Below are 8,282 nucleotides of genomic sequence, written 5' to 3'. Positions count from 1 at the left end.
TTTTCTTTCTATTTTGTTTTTCTGGCAATATTTAGCAGAATCAGTCAACAGGAGTTTCGCAACAAATAATGATATACAGGCCTACCTGTACCATTGAAAATTTGGAGTGTTTATATATATATACGACTATATAGCCACAGCAACACAGTCATCTCAAAGTGGTTCACAAATTATTATCTGTGGTTAGTGGTTTTTTAGCAACCAGTCAATGTCTTTCTCAACTCCGTAGGGAGTGTACAGCTAGAGCTGCCATTTCAACTAGGGACCAGTAAGAGGATGGGTGACTATAAGAGACACCAACAGCCAGGGTCATATGTTAGGATGGGTGTCAAGGAGACACCAACAACCAGGGTCATATATTAGGATGGGTGTCAAGGGGACACTAACAGCCAGGGTCATATATTAGGATGGGTGTCAAGGAGACACCAACAGCCAGGGCTATGTTAGGATGGGTGTCAAGGAGACACTAACAGCCAGGGTCATATATTAGGATGGGTGTCAAGGAGACACCAACAACCACGGTCATATGTTAGGGTGGGTGTCAAGGAGACACCAACAGCCAGGGCTATGTTAGGATGGGTGTCAAGGAGACACTAACAGCCAGGGTCATATGTTAGGATGGGTGTCACGGAGACACCAACAGCCACGGTCATATGTTAGGATGGGTGTCAAGGTGACACCAACAGCCAGGGTGGTATATGTGGATGAGTGTCAAGGAGACACCAACAGCCAGGGTGATATATAAGGATGAGTGTCAAGGAGACACTAACAGCCAGGATGGTATATGAGGACGAGTGTCAAGGAGACACCAACAGCCAGGGTCATATGTTAGGATGGGTGTCAAGGTGACACCAACATCCAGGGTCATATGTTAGGGTGGGTGTCAAGGAGACACTAACAGCCAGGGTGATATATAAGGATGAGTGTCAAGGAGACACCAACAGCCAGGGTGGTATATGTGGAAGAGTGTCAAGGAGACACTAACAGCCAGGATGGTATATGAGGAAAGGTATCAAGGAGACACCAACAGCCAGGGTCATATGTTAGGATGGGTGTCAAGGAGACACCAACAGCCAGGGTCATATGTTAGGATGGGTGTCAAGGAGACACCAACAGCCAGGGTGGTATATGAGGATGGGTGTCAAGGAGACACTAACAGCCAGGATGGTATATGAGGACGAGTGTCAAGGAGACACCAACAGCCAGGGTCATATGTTAGGATGGGTGTCAAGGAGACACCAACAGCCAGAAGGGCATATGAGGAAAGGTGTCAAGGAGACACCAACAGCCAGGGTCATATGTTAGGATGGGTGTCAAGGAGACACCAACAGCCAGGATGGTATATGAAGAAAGGTGTCAAGGAGACACTAACAGCCAGGATGGTATATGAGGAAAGGTGTCAAGGAGACACAAACAGCCAGAGTGGTATATGAAGAAAGGTGTCAAGGAGACACTAACAGCCAGGGTCATATGTTAGGATGGGTGTCAAGGAGACACTAACAGCCAGGGTGGTATATGAGGAAAAGTGTCAAGGAGATACTAACAGCCAGGGTCATATGTTAGGATGGGTGTCAAGGAGACACTAACAGCCAGGGTGGTATATGAGGAAAAGTGTCAAGGAGACACTAACAGCCAGAGTGGTATATGAAGAAAGGTGTCACAGAGACACTAACAGCCAGGGTCATATGTTAGGATGGGTGTCAAGGAGACACTAACAGCCAGGGTGGTATATGAGGAAAAGTGTCAAGGAGAACCTAACAGCCAGGATGGTATATGAGGATGAGTGTCAAGGAGACACTAACAGCCAGGATGGTATATGAGGACGAGTGTCAAGGAGACACCAACAGCCAGGGTCATATGTTAGGATGGGTGTCAAGGAGACACCAACAGCCAGGGTCATATGTTAGGGTGGGTGTCAAGGAGACACTAACAGCCAGGGTCATATGTTAGGATGGGTGTTACAGAGACACCAACAGCCAGGGTCATATGTTAGGATGGGTGTCAAGGTGACACCAACAGCCAGGGTCATATGTAAGGATGGGTGGCAAGGAGACACCAACAGCCAGGATGGTATATGAGGACAAGTGTCAAGGAGACACCAACAGCCAGGGTCATATGTTAGGATGGGTGTCAAGGAGAAACCAACATCCAGGGTCATATGTTAGGATGGTTGTCAAGGAGACACTAACAGCCAGGGTGGTATATGTGGACAAGTGTCAAGGAGACACCAACAGCCAGGATGGCATATGAGGATGAGTGTCAAGGAGACACTAACAGCCAGGATGGTATATGAGGACGAGTGTCAAGGAGACACCAACAGCCAGGGTCATATGTTAGGATGGGTTTCAAGGAGACACCAACAGCCAGGATGGTATATGAGGAAAGGTATCAAGGAGACATCAACAGCAAGGGTGGTATATGAGGATGGGTGTCAAGGAGACACTAACAGCCAGGGTCATATGTTAGGATGGGTGTCAAGAAGACACCAACAGCCAGGGTGGTATATGTGGACAAGTGTCAAGGAGACACCAACAGCCAGAGTGATATATGAGGAAATGTGACAAGGAGATACCAACAGTCATGGTGGTATATGAGGATGAGTGTCAAGGAGATACCAACAGTCATGGTGGTATATGAGTAAAAGTGTCAAGGAGACATCAACAGCCTGGTAGGTATATGGGAAAGAGTGTCAAGGAGACACTAACAGCCAGGGTGGTATATGAGGACAAGTGTCAAGGAGACACCAACAACCAGGATGGTATATGAGGACAGGTGTCAAGGAGACACCAACAGCCAGGGTGGTATATGAGTACGGATGTCAAGGCGACACCAACAGCCAGGGTGGTATATGAGTACGGATGTCAAGGAGACACCAACAGCCAGGGTGGTATATGAGTACGAGTGTCAAGGCGACACCAACAGCCAGGGTGGTATACACATGTATGAGGACGTGTGTCAAGGAGTCACAAACAGCCAGGGTAGTACAGTATATGAGGATAAGTGTCGAGGCGACACCAAAATCCAGGGTGGTATATGAGTACGGATGTCAAGGAGACACCAACAGCCAGGGTGGTATATGAGTACGGATGTCAAGGCGACACCAACAGCCAGGGTGGTATACACATGTATGAGGACGTGTGTCAAGGAGTCACAAACAGCCAGGGTAGTACAGTATATGAGGATAAGTGTCGAGGCGACACCAAAATCCAGGGTGGTATATGAGGACGGGTGTCAAGGAGACACCAACAGCCAGGGTGGTACAAGGACAAGTGTCTAGGGGACAACACTAACCAGGGTAATATGAGGATGTGTTTCGAGAAGACGCCAACAGTCAATGTAATATGAAGCATTGGTTATCATCTCTAAATTCAAAGCCTTTTGAAATCATTTTTTTTTTTTTTTTTTTTGAAATTTACTTTTTTGTTGTCTACTATAAAAATAACACTGCAGTAAAATCTACCAGGAATGAGGAAAAACTATTCAGATCACAGTAAAAAAAGGACATAACTCCTTTAGAAAAACCATGAAACTATGTGTGTACTACCAGGTTATATGGTATACTGCAGGGGTCAACAAATAATTGAAAAATTCACTTGTCCAAAAGAAATAATTTTGCTGTGGGATCCCCCTGTAGAAGTTGGTGACTTCCTCACTGAACAACATGTTTAGTGTACATTTCTTTTTTCATTTTTTATGCATATCATAATACAGGAGTTATTTGCTTAACAAAAAAAATCACCCATGGCCAGCCTGTCCTACTGTAGTGTGCTACCTGACACCATGTCTGGTGTCAGGTCCAGAGGAAACTCAGGCTAAATTTTATTATACACTGATACATAAACATGTCCCTTTGGTAATATGGTAGAACAGGTTGGTGAACTTGAGATAAAAATATAATATGCCATCACAGAGTCAATTATATCAACAGTGCAGTAAATTCTACATTCTACAAAATCTCTGAGCATAGGCATTTGAACTGAATAATGGTAATAAAATGACTTTATTGTAAAAATAAATTAAAAAAAAAAAATGATTCCAATATTTACATCTATAGTAGACCCATGTTTAGGTTACTCTCAGTACAGTGCTGACTGTACTGACAGACATGTGCTTACTTTTACTTCTCTTCTTTATTTTCACTTAAATCACATTTGCTTAAATTGACAGTTGCTTAACACTATCATATACTACACATAAAATAAATAGTTGTGAACCTCCCAAGTAGAGGCATAATATTGAAACACTAATTATTTAACTTACAAATACTGCAACTTTCGATTTCCTTTAGCCTGTCATCACCAGTCGGTTTGCGGTTTAATAGTAAACCTAAACTTCCGGTTGGAAAAAGGGGTTAAGCTAAAATACGGATAAAACTGCCGGAAAAACCGGTTTGTATTGAAAGAGAATGGTAGGGTTTTTCAAACATTAACGAGGTTACTTTAAATGAAGAGTTCTCGGTGCCGTTCAATATCAGAAAACAAACAGATTCCTGGACCATTTACCTCTTAGCCCATTCTCGTTCTCCATCGCGATCGGCTAACAAGCTTTGCTGGTTTAGGTACCAGGAAGGGAAATAACTCTGACGCGCTTAATCATTTACATTGCCTATGTTAAGACACGAATGGATATAATTTTTTACGGAGCCATATACTAGATAGAAAAAACAAAAAGATTGTTCACGGTTTATTTAGAATACATGCCGTTTTTGTGTTATGGCTCCATAACATATATCCAAGTTAATCCTTATAATTTAACGTTGTTGCAAACTGAAAATCCACTTTTAAGGATTGACTTTTTTCTCTCTTAACAAATATTATGCCGCCTTACGTTACAAGTGGTGACGTCAGTTTTTACGTCATGGGTTGATAATTTTTTAAGTCAAGAGAATCCTTCTTACAAGCAAGGTTAAACATAGGCATTTGCATCTGGTTAATTCCCTACTCCTACTACAATTTATATCAATGTTGATATAGTAAGATTAGGTGCTAATAAGTTTTCTACAAAAACTAACCAGATACATACGCCTGTGATAAGAGTATCGTGTGTGTAGCCAGTCATCATGACCCCAGTTGACGGTGTCTCCTTGGCGTCAGGCCTCATGACCCTGGTTTGTTGTGTTTCATTGACACCAGTCATCATGACCCTAATTGACGGTGTCTCATTGATACAAGGCTTCACGACCCTGGTTGTTGGTGTCTCATTGACACCAGCCCTCGTGACCCTGGCTGTTGGTACAATGTATCTCCTTGTAACAAGGCTTCACGACCCTGGCTGTATGTGTCTCCTTGATACCAGTCCTCATTTTCCTTGTTGTTGGTATTTTCTTGTTACCAGTCCTCATGACCCTGGTTGTTGTTATCTCCTTGACACCAATCTTCATCGCCCTAGTTGTTGGTATCTCCGTGCTACCAGGCTTCATGTCACTAGCTGTAGGTGTCTCCTTGACACCAGTGGTCATTACGAGAGATGATTGATGTGTTGTGAGCCTCGTATTGAAAGAGATACCCAAGGATGTTCTTTGAAGTCCTACTATTCCCTGACTATATCCAGGACCGTGTACCAAAGGACTGGTCTCATTTGGTTAGTTTATATCGATGAGGTAGCACTCTAAATTAAACAAGACAAGCGGCAAAATAAACAAAATCGGTGAAAGAGCAGTGGTCCAATATCTACATAAAAAGGTTGAACACCGAAGGATATCTATAATTATACGGTAGCAACACTAGGGAAAGATGCCTCTTCATATGCTACAGTGAAAAGGCGGGTGGCGGAATTTAAGCGCGGCCGACAGAGCCTTGAGGATGACCCCCGTCCTGGAAGGTCTGTAAATGTTGCGACCCCAGAAATGGTCAATAAAGTTCATGATATTGTCATGACTAACAGACGAGTCACACAAAGATATATAGCCAGTAGAGTTGGCATTTCACAGGAAAGAGTACATTCCACTCTGACGGTGGATCTTGCAATGAACGCTTTTGGCCCGATGGGTACCAAGATTTCTGACAGTTGATCAGAAACACACCAGACGCACATTATCGCGTGCTAATCTTAAACCTTTTTTGAGGAAGATCCTGCCAACTTTCTTCAGAGACTTGTCATTGTGGATGAAACACGGGTCCATCGTTTTACCTTAGAGGCCAACAAACAATCGAAACAATGGAAGCAACCTGACTCTCCCTCCCCAAAGAAGGCCAAGACTGTTCCATCAGCTGGGAAGGTTATGGCCTTGGTTTTCTTGGATGCAGATGGTATTCTATTGATAGGCTATCTCCAAAAGGGACAAACAATCAATCATACTATGCTTCACTTCTGAGGCAGTTACGGGGAAATATCAAACTTAAGCGCCACGGAAAGCTCACTAAAGGTGTGCTATTCCATCAGCACAATGCCCTGTTCACAAGCTGTCATTGCCATGACTGCCATTCACGCTTTTGGCTTTAAATTGATTGAGCATCCGCCTTTTTCACCTGATCTCGCTCCATCAGGCTTTCATCTATTTCCGTAACTGAAAACATTAATTTATTTCAGGCACCCAATTTCAGTCATACATGCAGTTGATGACTTTCTGAACAGCCAAGAATAAAAGAGTAAAAGTGGCATTGAGGCCCTTCAACACCACTGGCAAAAGTTTAGATACTGAAGGGGATTATGTTCAAAATAATACAATATGTCAGTCAATATGAGGCTCACAACATATCAATCAGCCCTTGTACCTCACGACCCTGGTTGTTGGTATCTCATATAAAACAAGAGCTGTATGACCCTGGTTGTTGGTATCTCCTTGTTACCAGGCCTAATGATCCGAGTTGGTTGTGTCTCCTTGTTACCAGGACTCATGACCCTGGTTAGTTGTGTCTCCTTGACAACAGACTGCATGACCCTGGTTGTTGGTATCTCCTTGACACCAGTCTGCATGACCTTGGTTTTAGTATCTCCTTGACACCAGGCCCCATGACCCTGGTTAGTTGTGTCTCCTTGACGCCAGTCCTCATGACCCTGGTTGTTGGTTTCTCCTTGTGACCAGGCCTCATGACCCTGGTTATTTGTATCTCCTTGACGCCAGTCCTCATGACCCTGGTTGTTAGTATCTCCTTGTTACCAGGCCGCATGACCTTGTTTTTTTGTGTTGCCCTGACAGCAGGTCTCTGACCCTGCATGAATCACCGTTACATGAGTGAAATAATACTATGGTGAATATGTTTTTCTACCATAATGGGTGGGTGCTATTCAAATCCCAGGTAATGAAATAAGCATTAAAACCGTTGAATAACAAATAGTTCATACCACACATGGAATAAACTCTAAACGCGTTTTGATTTGTTGACACGGCGACCTTTGACCGGATCTTTGTTTTAATCACGTGGTTCAATGGGTTTTGATTGGCTAAAACTTAATGGTCGTTTCTCTGAGTAGCGGAAATGATGATACGCAAAAAGTAGTTCTTAACCGTTTTTGTAATTTTTTAGTTTATATAAATTTCTACCAAATCATTGCTTTGAACAATGAAACACTTATTAATCATTTATTATTATTAACATTAAATTGTAATATTTTCTGAACGTGTCAGTTTTGCATTTCAATTAGTCATATATCCTTATACCCACCTGGTATTGAACACATGTTAACACAGAACAGGTCAATTCATCCTCAGAAAAACTTTTCTATTGTGGTCACAGGTCACACAAACTCGTGGTTTTATATGGTATTTTTTTCGCTCCCGTGAGCTATTTTTCCCAAAATTACAAAAAAAAAATGAAAGAAATACCGTATACAACGACCACTCGTTGTGCAACTTCTACACATAATATTATACCTTATCAAAAGCTCATTTGCTCATAAACACCTGGAGTCTACGTATTTTGAAAGCTTGTACGGGATATTTGGTTTATAATGTGTGGTGTATGATATTAACGTGTAATGTATGGTATTAACACGTGGCGTATAGTATTAAATTGTAGTGTATGGTAATAACTTTTGATGTATGGTAATAACTTTTGAAGTATGGTATTACGTGTGGTGTATGGATATTAACTTTTAGTGTATGGTATTACGTGTGGTGTATAGTATTAACTTGTAGTGTATGGTAATAACTTTTGATGTATGGTATTAACGTTTGACGTATATTATTAACCTGTAGTGTATGGTGATAAGTTTTGATGTATGGTATTACGTGTGATGTATATTATTAACTTGTAGTGTATGGTAATAACTTTTGATGTATGGTATTACGTATGGTGTATAGGTTTAACTTGTAGTGTATGGTAATAACGTTTGATGTATGG

The sequence above is a fragment of the Pecten maximus genome, chromosome 1, assembly GCF_902652985.1.
Source record: "Pecten maximus chromosome 1, xPecMax1.1, whole genome shotgun sequence".
NCBI lineage: Eukaryota > Metazoa > Mollusca > Bivalvia > Pectinida > Pectinidae > Pecten > Pecten maximus.
Note: the sequence above shows the minus strand (reverse complement) of the source record.